This window comes from Gopherus flavomarginatus, chromosome 7 (assembly GCF_025201925.1).
Source record: "Gopherus flavomarginatus isolate rGopFla2 chromosome 7, rGopFla2.mat.asm, whole genome shotgun sequence".
Taxonomy (NCBI): domain Eukaryota; kingdom Metazoa; phylum Chordata; order Testudines; family Testudinidae; genus Gopherus; species Gopherus flavomarginatus.
Window position 1 is genome coordinate 41,085,560 of NC_066623.1, and position 14,801 is coordinate 41,100,360.

The following is a 14,801-nucleotide window of genomic DNA, read 5'->3' on the forward strand; positions in this document are numbered from 1 at the left end:
ACAGTCCCCTTGCAGAAGTGGGGAGGGAAGGCAGCACCCCGCCCCCGCAGGAACGGCTGCTCCCCATTCCCCTCACAGAGCTGGGGAGGCAACACAGCGCCCCACCCCTGCAAGAATGACCACTCCCCAGTCCTCTCACAGAGCTGGGCAGGGAAGGCTGCGCCTCTCCCTCGCTTGAACTGGCGCTCCTCAGTCCCCTCACAGAGCTGGGAAGGGAGCCCAGCGCCCCGCCCCCACAGGAACGGCTGCTCCCCATTCTCCTGTCAGAGCTGGGGAGGGAACACAATGCCCCACCCCCACAGGAGTGGCCGCTCCCCAGTCCCCTCGCAGAGGTAGGGAGGGAAGGCAGCGCCCCGTCCCCGCAGGAACGGCCGCTCCTCACTCCCCTCACAGAGCTGGGAGGGAATCCAGAGCCCCGCCCGACCAGGAACGGCCGCTCTCCAATCTTATAGACTCATACACTTTAGGGTCAGAATGGACCAATATGATCATCTAGTCTGACCTCCTGCACAAAGCAGGCCACAGAACCCTACTCATCCACTTCTATAACAAACCCCTAACCTATGTCCGAGTTACTGAAGTCTTCAAATTGTGGTTTGAAGATATCAAGCTGCAGAGAATCCACTAGCAAGTGACCCATGCCTCATGCTGCAGAGGAAGACGAAAAACCTCCAGGGCTTCCGCCAATCTGCCCCAGAGGAAAATTCCTTCCCGACCCCAAATATGGCGATCAGCTAAACCCTGAGCATGTGGGCAAGACTCACCAGCCAGCACTCAGAAAAGAATTCTCTGCAGTAACTCAGATCCCATCCCATCCAACATCCCATCACAGACCACTGGGCATACTTATCCGGTGATAATCAAAGATCAATTGCCAAAATTAAGCTATCCTATCATACCATCCCTTCCATAAACATATCAAACTTAGTCTTAAAGCCAGATATGTCTTTTGCCCCCACTACTCCCCTTGGAAGGCTGTTCCAGAACTTCACTCCTCTAATGGTTAGAAACTTTCATCTAATTTCAAGTCTAAACTTCCTAGTGTCCAGTTTATATCCATTTGTACTTGTGTCTACATTGGTACTAAGCTTAAATAATTCATCTCCCTCCCTAATTAATTCCTCTCCCTCCCTAAATAATTCCTTTGCCTCCCTAATTCCTCGCAGAGCTGGGGAGGGAAGGCAGCGCCCCGCTCCCCTGGAATGGCAGCTCCCCAGTCCCTTCGCAGAGCCAGAGAGGGAACCCAGCACCCCACTCCCGGAGGAACAACAGCTGCCCAGTCCCCTCACAGAGCGGGGGAGGGAACACAGCGCCTTGCCCCTACAGGAATGGCCGAACCCCAGTCCCTTCACAGAGATGAGGAGGGAACCCAGTGCCCCACCCCCGCTGGAACGGCCGCTCCCCAGTCCCCTCGCAGAGCTGGGAAGGGAAGGCAGCATCCCGCCCCAGCAGGAATGGCTGCTCCCCAGTCACCTGACAGAGCTGGGAAGGAACCCAGCAACCAGCCCCCACAAGAATGGCCACTCCCCAGTCCCCTGGCAGAGCTGGGGAGGGAAGTCAGCGCCCCGCCCCTGCTGGAATGGCCGCTCCCCATACCCTTGCAGAGCCGGAAAGGGAAAACAGCGTCCTGCCCCCATTTGAACTGCCGCTGGCCAGTTCCCTGGCAGAGCTGGGGAGAGAAGGCAGCACCCAGCCCCCGCTGGAACGGTCACTTCCCAGTCCCATCCCAGAATTGGGAATGGAACCCAGTGCCCCACCCCCAGAGGAACAACAGCTGCCCAGTCCCCTCGCAGAGCTGGGTAGGGAAGGCAGCACCCCGCCCCCGCAGAAACGGCCACTCCCCAGTCCCCTCGCAGAGCTAGGAAGGGAACCCAGCGCCTCGCTCCTGCAGGAACAGCCCCTCCCCAGACCTCTGGCAGAGCTGGGGTGGGAAGGCAGCGGCCCTCACCCACTGAAACGGCCGCTTCCCAGTCCCATCGCAGAGCTGGGGAAGGAAGGCAGCGCTCTGTCCCCGCAGGATTGGCCGCTCCCAATTCCCCTGGCAGAGCTGGGGAGGGAAGGAAGCACCCCGCCCCAACTGGAACAGCCGCTTCCCAGTCCCCTCGCACAGCAGGGGCGGGAAGGCAGTGACCCACCACCACAGGAACGGCCACTGCCCAGTCCCCTTGCAGAGCTGGAGAGGGAACTCAGCACCCTGCCCCTGCAGAAATGGCCACTCCACAGTCTCCTGGCAAAGCTTGGGAGGGAACACAACGCCTGGCTCCCGCACGAAAGGCCGCTCCCCAGTCCCCTCGCAGAACTGGAGAGGGAACCCAGTGCCCTGCCCCTGTAGGAACGGCAGCTCCCCAGTCTCCTGGCAGAGCTGGGGAGGGAACACAACACCTGGCCCCCGCAGGAACGATCACTCCCCATTCCCCCCTCAGAGCTGGGGAGGGAAGGCAGCACTCTGCCCCCGCAGGCACGGCCACTCCCCCGTCCCCTGGCAGAGTTTATCAACTATTAATGAAAACTAGGGTTGATAAGTCATATTCTTTGTAATATCAGGATGGTGGAATGGTCTAAAGTGCTAGTTATTACACTCTTTTTTTTCCTAATCCCTTGGGTGTTCTGGTCTCTGCATGGAGACGTGGTTTCACATCCCACTCCTGATACTATCATTAATTCTATCTGGAGAATATGGCCTCACTTCAGTCTCCTTTGGAACAATAGAACACCATTTGCTTAGCTTTTCTATTCCAGTAGCTGTGAGAGAAGCTCCAAAGCAGGAGAAACAGTGCTTGTTCTCTCGAGCCATCAGTTTTTTGTCTTCCTTCATTCCAAGCCATTTTCTCAAATACATCCGTATTTCCCACACTGTTATGAAACTTTAGAGTCATCATTTAATTGCCACACAACTGTACTTATGAAGTGAAGTGAAACACAACATTTTTTGGATATTCTTGCAGAAGAGTTTTGTTTTCTGACCAGGGGCTACCCGAGGAGGACAATTCTACTCCATTTTCTTGACTCATCCAAAAAACATAAGTGTGTGGTGCCCTTTGTTTCCCTGTTCTTCAAACACCTGTCAGGGATGGCCTAGGGAGACTTGGTCCTGACTCTCAGGGTCCCTCCCTTCCCTACCTTTCTATATGATTCTATTGTGTGGGTTTGTGCTGTGTTGTTGTCCCACACTGAGCTGTTTTGCACAGTGTCACTTTGCACTCTGATGCATTGTTTCATGTTGTATGGTTTTTTAACTGGCTTGTGTTGCGTTGGTTTGAGCTGAGCTCTTTTGCAGTGCGTCATTTTGCCCTATGGGACGTTCATTTGCATGGTGCTGAATTGCCAGGCTTTGCACTCCTACGTGTTGTCTCTTTGTGCTGTGGAATGTCATTTCACAGTGAATCGTTAGATGTTAGATTGTGGTGTTTCCACTTTTGTTCTTGTTTATATTACATTGTGATGGCATCGAAATATAGAGCTGTATGGCTGCAAGGGCCCTGGAGAGGTCATGAAATCCTGCCCTCTCTTCTGAGGCAGGGCCAAGTAGAGACGATGCATCGGGAGCATGTGGGATCAAGTGCCCACAGCAGTTGGCCCAGGCAGGGAGCAGAAGGAGGGAACCAGAGCCAGAGCAGGTTGTCTATAGGACCAAGTATATGCAGAGTATCCTTGACAGAGGTTTGTTCAACCTGTTCTTAAAAGCCTCCTAGGACAGAGTCTCCACAGACACCCTTGGGAGCCTATTCCAGAGCTTAACGACCCTCAGAGTTAGAAAGCTGTTCCCAACATCTAATGTGAATCTCCCTGGCTGCAGATTAAGCCCATTACTTCTTGTCCTACCATCAGTGGACATGGAGACCAATTGATCATTGTCCTATTTATAAAGACCAAACTTTTCCCTCTGCAATCATCCGTTAACTGGTTACTATCCTCTCTTCTTGCCTAGGGTACAATGGAAGAGGAGAAAATACCCTCTTAACAGAGGATGCAAATGTCAGTTTGTTCTCTCTTCATGTTTTACTGAAGCTCAGAGAGAGGAAAAAACATGACCTGCCGAAGAGAATAGAGAGTTTGTTTCATTTTGATCTGTGACTATTAGCAGAAGAGTGATGCCTAAGGTTTGTTGCGACCACCCACGTGGGGCTTGAATTTATGATGGTGAGATTAAGAGCATCATGCTCTACCAACAGAGCTAACTAGATTTAAAGTCAGTCAATTGCCCAGTTACAGTGTAGAAGGAGCCTGAGGGTGTTTATTTGTGAGCTGAGGTTCCCTGTCTGACATTTGTCTTCTTTCCTGGTTTGTTATGTCTCCAGCGAGCAAACTGGAGCTGTCACAAGGCTGGTTAGATGCTGCTTTCTAGACCAGAGAGCTGGGGTTGATTTAGCATGCTGCTGCCATCAGCTGGTCAGAGTAACCAGGGCGGGAGGTCGGAATTTAGGACTCTCCCACCAAGGGGAGGTGCTGTTGGACTCATCTAGTGGGGGAGAGTCTGAAAAAGTTTCTCAGTTCCCAGAGAGGGGACAGACAAGCTGGTGCCACACACACATTTTCACTGGGAATCAGGCCCCCCCTTGGGAAAAAACTCAAAAGAAGCCCAGAGCCAGGAGCGTCAGAGAAGAGAATCACTGTTTGCTTTAAGAGATGGGTGAGGGAAACCTGCAGGTCCTTAGATCCCTCCAGCACCTGATAGAACCATTTGTGGGGAAAGTCTGGGGAAGCCAAGGAGAGGGAAAAAGGCCTTGCAGCTGTTGTGCAATCACCATGCTCTCAGCAGAAGGGTCCGGGGAGCTCTCCTCTCAGAATTCACAAGATGGCAAAGTTCAGAGCCCTATTACATGGAGTCAGACTGTGATCAGCTCACAGCGAGGGGAAGCAACACCCTTTCCTTGGTCTCTATGCCAGAGCTCCTATCAGCTCAGAGTCTTTCCTGCAAGAGTCAGCTGCTGAGAGGGTTGCGATGGGGTAAATGAAAGCAGAGGAGGATTGTTCCTCACGGGGTTTTTTTTGTGTATTTCTGTGATCCTGCTGGAGGAAGCATCATTAGAGTTTGTTTCAGTGGCTTGTGTAGGGCTGAGGTTGTGATCCTGAGTACAGGGGTTCCTGCACTCTCTGTTCTTAACCCCTCAGGGAGTGGACAATGGAGTGGTTTCAGAAAGTGGATAGAAAGTAGCCTAAGAAAGTGTAGTATAAATGGGAAAAAAAAAAAGATTAGTGGTCTAGTGTTTAGGATTTGACACTTTCACTGCCATGGCCTGGGTTTGATTCCCAGTCAGGAAAAAGTAACTTTAAACCAAAGAAGCTTCAGTTATTTTTCACTTGCAATGTAAACAAGCCTGTGGTTTTTTCCTGATTCCCCCATCTTCCCAGTGTCTCCAGGGCAGGGCTGGCTCCAGGCACTACCGCAGCAAGCAGGTGCCTGGGACGGCCAATGGAATGGGCAGGCTTCTGCGGCAGTTGGGCCTTCTCACTCCCTCTTGGAGGGAAAGACTTGCCGCCAAAAGTGGCAGAGGTAGAGCTGCCGCTGATTGCAGCTTTTTTATTTTTTTTTCCCACTTGGGATGGCAAAAATGCTAGATCTGGCCCTGCTCCATGGAGACAATTTGTTAAATCCCAGATGAGTGGAGTTCTATCAGTTCTCAGCCTGAGTCCTTAGGTCTTAATCCTGAGGATATTGTCCCATCATGGAGCCATTTCCCTCCTCTCTTTCATACAGAAGCACAATTTTCCTTGCACAGCCACAGGAACAGCAAGATCTTTCTCTGTCCCTTGTGCAAAGCAGGGGGCCAAATTCCATGGAAACAATGGATGAGTTGGGGCCCTGGGCACATCCAGCCCTGGCAGTGAGATGTTCCCTCCCCTCTTTCTTTATGCTCCTGTTGTTATTTCATGGATTGTCTGGGATGGGGGAAAAGCTGAGTTCACTCCAGGTGGAGGGTAAAAAGGACCCTCAAAGTCTCAGGACCCAACCCCTGCTACCAGGATCACTGAGGTGCTGGGGATTTGAGTAGGAAAGGGACTGTGTGAATTGTCAAGGTGGGGAATGAATAACAATCTACAACTAGATCCACTTCATTAACAATTGACACAGGCTAATCCTGCTGCAGCTAGAAGGGAAACTGGGAGTGATTCTTTGCTGTGCAGCCATGGAAACAGTGACCCAATTGCACTGCAGTGAATGTGCTGGGGAAAGCTGGACTTTACAGGCAGGTGGAAATAGCAGATCCTGAAAACACTTGGAGCTCCCCACAGCAATTCTGCCACCAGGGTCAGGTGTTGAGCGACTCACAGCGCCCCTCCCCTCCCATTACCTTCCAGCAGGAGGTGGCCGCAGCCCCCATCCAATGCAGGGGAGAGAGCTGAGTGTATCTCTGCTCTCTGAGTCCAGGGCACCCACTCTCTCTGCCCCACACATAGAATCTGGCCCTGCTGCAAAGTGACCCTAAGAACCAGCAGCCTCCAGGAAAGCAGGTTTGGCCCTCAGAGGAGGGAATGTGTTCCCCCATGCTGCTCCTAGGCCACTGGATGCTCTGGAAACAGGAGGGCTCTGAGTGTAACCTATAGCACCTACCTCCTGTCAGGGGATGTAGCTCAGTGGTAGAGCACATGCTTTGCATGTAGAAGGTCCTGGGTTCAATCCTTAGCATCTCCAGGTTCTTTTCACTCTGCTGCTTTGCTCATGCCCAGAGGGGGATGTTGCCCTTCAGAAGCTTCAATCCTGCTGAGTGAGGGGCAAGTGCCAATTGCTGGGAAGGTCTGGGGGGAGGGGATTCTGTTCCTAAGTCTCCTCTGTACCTGTACATTCAAGATTCCCACCTGCTTGGGACAAGGGTAGATGAGAAGGGCGAATCCTCCAGCACTGGAAGGAAAGGTCCCATCTGCACAGACTGAGAGGCAAGGAAAAGGAGGGGCAGTCAGTGCTTGGAGAGGAGAGAGGTCAGTGATTTACACCCACCAGGGGATACTGCCTTTCTGAGGCAAGTGCAACTGGCTTGGGATGGTGCTGGTGATGGACAGAAAAAAGGTTGGAGTCAATAACAGATGAAACCAGGGAAGGGGAATGGCAGCCCCACAGAAGGTCCTGGGCGCTCAAATGCCCCAATTATTGTGCCCTGGCCTGTCATAGAGAGAGAAAAGACAATGAGGGACCCAGCCCCCCTACAGTGATCCCATGGACAAGAACCTTGTTGGGAGTGGGGTTGAAGGTTCCCTCTGGGCAAAGTGGAGCTGAAATCCCTCAGTGTCCTGGAATTTAAGCAATGGAAGCTTCAAACCCTGCACGAGTGTGGGCTGAGGTGCATCGGCAGCAGGTTTGTACAATTTTTGGTGGTGTCCAGAATGGGAACAAGTCCTGCCCAACCTACCCACCCCTGCCTAAGGCTCTGGGAGGACGTTTGGGTGTGGGAGGGAGAGGGGTTGGGCTCTGGGAGAGTTTGGGTGCAGGGTATGGGCTCAGTCAGGGGGTTGGGAGGGCAGGCTCTTGGAGGGAGGTACAGGAGGGGATGCGGAGGGCAGGCTCTTGGAGGGAGTTTGGGTGCAGGTTTGGGGTCTGGGTTGGGGCAGGGGGTTGGAAGTGCAGGAGAGGGTGAGGGGTGCAGCATTTACCTCGGGCATCTCCCGAAAGCAACCTGCACCCCCCTCTGGCAGCAGCCCCTAAGCAGGAGGGCTGAGGGCATCTCTGAGCATGGCTGCCCGCAGACTCCACCCTTGCAACTCCCATTGGCACAGTTGGCAGAGTTGGCACTTGGGGTGGGGGCAGCACGTGGAGACCCCCCCACCCTAGGGGCTGCAGGGACGTACCAGCCGCTTCCGGGAGCGGTGTGCCACATGGAGCAAGGATGGGCAGGATGCCGCCTTAGTCCCCTTGTGCTGCTGCTGCTGGTGGCAGGGGTCCCCGGGCCCTTTTAAATTGCCCAGGAGTGGCAGGCGGGACCAGAGGGGACACTCCCAAGGGCCTAACATTGCTTTGCACAACAATAAATCTTGGAACAGGGCAGAAATGAAATGGTAGCAGAACCTAAGGAATTAAAAGCCTCCGGATTCATGTGTGTGCACTGACTCCAAACAGAAACTGTAATTTGACTCACTTTGTGTCTGCAGCCAGTAAAATATCAAAGGAAAATCATTCCAGTGATCGTGACCCTGGGTTTGAGGAGGCTTTGGTCTTATTAAAATGTAACTAGCATGTTTCACTTGTGTTTTTAAAGGTGGCTTCCCCAAGCAATCCCAAGTTGTTCTTCCCACAGCTGGCTGATGGGGAGCAGCAGGGGATCTTCCCAGTCTGGCGGAATCTCTCTGGGCCCCACTGTTAGTTCTCCATCCTTTCTCCCCCTAATCACAGACACCCCTCCCCTCCCCGATATCAGTGTTTTAGAGTGACGCCTCCCTCCCTTTATGGAATACAGACTCTGTGACAGAGACTGAATGGGGCTCCTCTCTGCATAGCCCCAATGGGGAAGGAAAGAGACTGGGGGAGGGGTGAGAGAAGACAAGCAGAAGGAGTCAAATGGCGCTAAACCAGAATAGAGGAGATTTTCTTCTTGTTAAAATGTACTGGAGTCTCATGTCTGAAAAGCCGCATCTTGAGTTAGATTTGATGCATCAGCCTTTCAATTACCATGCAAAGGTGTGACCCACAGAGACTGATAACCTCCTGCTTCCCAGCTTTGTCTAAGAAGCACCTGCAGTGGTGCAACTGGTTAGTGCAGAGGGGGATACTGCTGGGGTTATGAATTCAACCCTTATCTGAAGCACTGGTTTCTATTCCTTCTGTAATTTCCCCATCCTGCTTTGCTTAATTCACCTGGAAAGTGCCATACTAGGTAAAGGAGAGTAAGTTCCGAAAAGCGCATAGCTTGGAAACATCCCCCCTGTGCTGCCATTAGTTCCACTAGATTGTTCACTAGCAGCATGAATTGATTTCTTTGCTGCTGTGAAAGCTGCCAGGAAAAGTCTCTGGTCACCAGAGCTCCCTGCTTCTTCCAGCACGTCTCTGGCTCCTTTGCTGCCCCAGTCACTGCTGTAGGAGTGCCCTATATATACTGAGCCTAAAGCTTATGCAAGCATTCTTAGCCCAGTTAGCAGTGTATCAGTCTCATACTCCAAAGGTCCTGAGTTCAAGCCTCAAAGAAAACAGTGGGTTTCACTCCCTGCTTCAGGTTTTCTACAGGAAATCAGAGAAAAGAAACTATAGGAGAGTGGTTTCTACACACATACAGACTTTTCTAGGGCATTACCTTTTCCTTCTTTATGGAGCTTGTATTCTTCACAGAGCAAAATAAAACAAAAATATGCAAGTCCAAGCCTAATACAGGATGAAACTCAATACAGATCAAATTTCACCCTCAGAGATCTTCCAATAAGCTTCTTTTGCAGACTAGACTTATTTCTTGTCTGGGCCCAATCTTTTCGCCAGGTATAGTTCCTGTTCCAGCTCAGGTGGTAGCTAGGGGATGTCTCATGACTGCAGCCACCTTTCTTCTGTTCCACCCCCTTACAAAACTTTGGTACAAGGCAGTAATCTTTTGTCTCTCTCCTGGGGAAGAGCCCCAGGTTTAAGATGGATTCCTGTACCAGGTGACACGGTCACATGTTCTGTGAGACCCCAAGCCTTCATTCTTCCTGGCCTGACTCACAGATGGTGCAGGACAGAGCCATCTGCAGTCAATTGTCCTGGTTAATGGGAGCCATCAAGAGTCCAAACCACTATTAACGGCCCACACTTTGCATCTTTACAACAGGACCTCAGAGTTATACTTCCTATTTCTAGTTTCAGATACAGGAATGATCGGTTCATACAAATAGGATGAACACACTCAGTAGAATATAAGCTTTGTCATGATACCTTACAAGAGACCTTTTGCATGGAGCATAATCCAGTTACATTATATTCACACTCATTAGCATATTTTCATAAAATCCTGTAGCGTGCAACTTCACAGCTGGGAAAGGGTTTTACTGCAGCACCTGGGAGCAGTTGAGTTTCATGTTCAGGCTGTGGTATGAGTTCCTCCAGGTTTCTCGTAAGCACACAGGGACCTTCGCGGGTACTCTCGATACAGAAATGGCCCAGACATGATAAAGTGGTGGGGATTGCATTTTCCTTTTTTATTTTTGTATTTCCAATGACATTTCTGTTTGTGATTTCTTTCTGCTTTGTATAACTGTGTTTTCTCCTGGATTTGATATTTAACTAAAGGAAGAATAAGACCTCAGGGCGCCGGATTGAAGAGCAGGCTGGGGCTAGGACTGCTAAGAGAGGGAGAGTAGCAGGTTTTCTGTATTATTTCCTGCCCTCATTTTCATGACTAGTTTCTATTCTGCATGAAATTTGTTCCTCTCATATGTGAGCCTGGCTAGCTCAGTTGGTAGAGCATCCAGCTTTTAATCTGAGGGTCCAGGTTTCAAGTCCTTGCTCAAATAAAGAGGGAACCATTCTCCTCAAAATGGAAAAAGAAGGCGTCTCTCCAGGTGTTATTCGACATCACCTTTTTCCCCCAGGACTTGGCATTTCCTAGGAAGGGCAGTGTACTGCCTGGGACTGAAGGGGCAACTTCTTCACATGCCCATTGGCCTCTCAGTCTGGATTAAGAAAGGCCTCTGGGAGCTGCAGCAAACTGCTGCATGCCAACTTGGTGAGTAAATGCAGGGCTGCCCACACAGGGTCATCCACACCAGTACTCAGCAGAGGTCTGGGTGTTCCCTATTGGTCCAATGGTGTAAGGGCCAGCACTCGGGACTTTGAATCTTGCAATCTGAATTGAAGTCTTGGTGGGATCTTAGGACAATTCCTGTGCCACAAACCCTGCTGGGTCTTCCAAGGCTCTGTCTTGCTTTCTCAAAGGCCATGAAAGCCTGTCTTTTGCCCGCTAGCTGTTGTGACTTGAGCACAAGAGGGGACATCTGGTCCAGAAGCCTGATCGTGCCTGGAGTCCTGTAGGTAGGGATGCGAGCTGCTTTTCCTCTGAGTCCTGAAGCTGGGCTGCAGCCTGGCCTAGGAGGAAGCCCTATTGGTTGACCTACTGGCCCAAAGTCACCTGGGCAGTGTTGGTGTTCCCCAGGAATGCTGAAGGGCCTAAGGGAGGGAGGAACAATACCCCCCCATCAGTCAGGGCGGAAGAGGAGGGTTGTAAGAGTGGGCAGGTTGATGAGCTGGGCCTTCTACCATTCGGTTAGGGATGAGGTGGAGAACGCAAACTGGGAGAAATGGTTGCTGGCCTGTGAGGAATGGTTTGGCCGGAGGCGTAAGTGGACCTTGTCATTACCTACAAGGTTGTGATGCTCAAGACCCATCTGTGGGGAATTTCCTCAGCCATGTGTTTCCCCTGCTCCATGAGTGCTGCTGAGACCGAATACAATGGCCTTCCACCTCTTGTGGGGCAATTGGACGCCCCTACCTAGTCAGGAGAAGTGCAGCTTTTCTACCGTATTAGAAGGGGGGTTGGGGCTGGTGGGCTTTGAAGCCTTGTACGGCTCTACTTTTTTGTGTTTCAATTTTCAGTGGCGGCTAAGCTGGAGGGCAGATCAGGCCCGAGGGGAATGGAGGGGCAATCGCATAGAACCCAACTGACTCTTCCGATATGGCCGTATTTTTTTTGACCCCACTGGATGCAGCACCAGGTATAGAATGGCTGATGGTGGCAGAAAGGGAAGGAGTAGACTCATAGACTCATAGACTTTAAGGTCAGAAGGAACCATTATGATCATCTAGTCTGACCTCCTGCACAATGCAGGCCACAAAATCTCACCCATCCACTTCTATAACAAACTCCTAACCTATGTCTGAGTTATTGAAGTCCTCAAATTGTGGTTTGAAGACCTCAAGCTGCAGAGAATCCTCCAGCAAGTGACCCATGCCCTATACTGCAGAGGAAGGTGAAAAACCTCCAGGGCCTCTGCCAATCTGCCCTGGAGAAAAATTCCTTCCAGACCCCAAATATGGCGATCAGGTAAACCCTGAGCATGTGGGCAAGACTCACCAGCCAGCATCCAGGAAAGAATTCTCTATAGTAACTCAGATCCCAACCCATCTAACATCCCATCACAGACCACTGGGCATACTTACCTGCTGATTAGGAGGTTAGGAAGTCCCCCCGCCCCCAGTGTTCTTCTATTCCCACCTTACACCCTACATGATTTTCAGTGGGTGGCTAGGTGGAAGGTGCTTGCCGGATGGCTTCATCTGCAACAGTGCCTGCCCTCACAGAAGCGGCTGCCACAGCAGCGAGCCCCCCCCCCTTTGGCTCAATCTGAACAGAGGTCAATGTATCACGAGGTGTGGTAGGCCAATTTCAGGGAGTTTCCTCTGAAGGTGAGCAACTGTCCCCAGAACTTACTAACAGGCGCTTTAAAGTATTTGCAAATGTGCATGGCCAGCATGTGCAGAGCAAAGGCTGCCCAGAGGCACTGTGTCAGACTCTGGCACTGCTTGAGACAATGGACCATCTTCAGCCACCAGGTAGCCCAGGATCTAAGGCAGGAATGGGGTGAGGAAGCAAATCAAGCTGAGCAAGGCAGGCAAAAATTCATCTTGCCTTCGTGGGCGCTCGCAATGATGCCCTTTCTGTGTGCCAGGGCTGACAAAAACATCCCAGACAGAGAAGCAGCAGGCCCAAAAAGTGCCATTAGGGTGCTGACTTAGCTCAGTTGGGAGAGTTTTAGAGTGACAATCTAGAGGTCCCTGGTTCACTCCTATGCTTTGGCATGCTCTTTGTGCGCAGCAGTGGGCTTTTCTCTGGAAGCACAGCAGTGCCTTGACCCACCACAAATCCCTCATTTCAGGCTCCCAAGCAAGAAAAGACAGCATGGACTTGTGCACCAAGTTGGCCCACCTGACCTTTCTTTCTTCTCTTGCTCTTTGTCAGCAAGGGGAAGAAAAAGAAGCGCTCCTTCAAGCTGGAGTCAGAAGGGCGACGTCAGGATGACTTCCTGAGCGCCGGCTCCAGTCCTTTGCTCTACCAGCTGACCTATCGGAGGGCTGCGACCTCTCTCTCCAGGTTTGCCCATCGGTGTGTTCAGAATGGAGAGGGGTAACTAGTGGTGTTCCCCAATGGTCACTCCTAGGACCAATCCTATTCAATTTATTCATAAACGATCTGGAGAAAAGGGTAAACAGGGAGGTGGCAAAGTTTGCAGATGATGCTAAACTGCTCAAGATAGTTAAGACCAAAGCAGACAGTGAAGAACTTCAGAGACGTATCACAAAACTGTGATTGGGCAACAAAATGGCAAACGAAATTTAATGTGGATAAATGTAAAGTAATGCACATTGGAAAAAATACCCCCAACTATACATAAAATATAATAGGGGCTAATTTAGCTACAACTAATCAGGAAAGAGATCTTGGAGTCATCATGGATAGTTCTCTGAAGACGACCATGCAGCGTGCAGCAGCAGTCAAAAAAGCAAACAGGATGTTAGGAATCATTAAAAAAAGGAGGCTAAGATAGAGAATATCTTACTGCCTTTATATAAATCCATGGTACACCCACATCTTGAATACTGCGTACAGATGTGGTCTCCTCAATTCAAAAAAGATATACTGGCATTAGAAAAGGTTCAGAGAAGGGCAACTAAAATGATTAGTGGTTTGGAATGGGTCCCATATGAAGAGAGATTAAAGAGACTAGAACTTTTCAGGTTGGAAAAGAGAAGACTAAGAGGGGATATGATAAAGGTATATAAAATCATGAGTGGTGTGGAGAAAGTGAATAAGGAAAAGTTATTTTCTTGATCCAATAATATAAGACCTAGGGGCCACCAAAGGAAATTAATAGGCAGCAGGTTTAAAACAAATACAAGGAAATTCTTCTTCACACTGACACAGTCAACATGTGGACCTCCTTGCCTGAGGGGGTTGTGAAGGCTAAGACTATAACAGGGTTTAAAAGAGAACTAGATAAATTAATAGGTTTCAGAATGGAGGCCATGTTAGTCTGTATCAGCAAAAAGAATGAGGAGTACTTGTGGCACCTTAGAGACTAACAAATTTATTTGAGAAACAACTCTGACATTATAATAAAAAAGGCTGACAAAGGAGGTGCTGTTGTCATCATGACTAGGTCGGAATATGAACGAGAGGCTGCTAGGCGGCTCTCTAACACCACATTCTACAAGCCATTAGCCTCTGATCCCACTGAGAGTTACCAAAAGAAATGACACCATCTGTTCAAGAAACTCCCTGAAAAAGCACAAGAACAAATCTGCACAGACACACCCCTAGAACTCCAACCAAGGGTATTCTATTGTCTATCCAAGTTCCATAAACCTGGAAATCCTGGATGCCCCATCATCTCAGGCATTGGCACCTTGACAGCAGGATTGTTTGGCTATGTAGACTCCCTCCTCAGGCCCTATGCTACCAGCACTCCTAGCTATCTTTGAGACACCACTGACTTCCTGAGGAAACTACAGTCCATTGGTGATCTTCCAGAAAACACCATCTTGGCCACTATAGAGATAGAAGCCCTCTACACCAACAAAGATGGATTATAAGCCGTCAGGAACAGTATCCCCAATAATGTCATGGCAAACTTGGTGGCTGAACTTTGTGACTTTGTCCTCACCCACAACTATTTCACATTTGGGGACAATGTATACCTTCAAATCAGCGGCACTGCTGTGGGTACTCACATGGCCCCACAGTATGCCAACATTTTTATGGCTGATTTAGAACAACACTTCCTCAGCTCTCGTCCCCTAATGCCCCTACTCTACTTGCGCCACACTGATGACATCTTCATCATCTGGACCCATGGAAAAGAAGCCCTTGAGGAATTCCACCATGATTTCAAAAATTTCCATCCCACCATCAACCTCA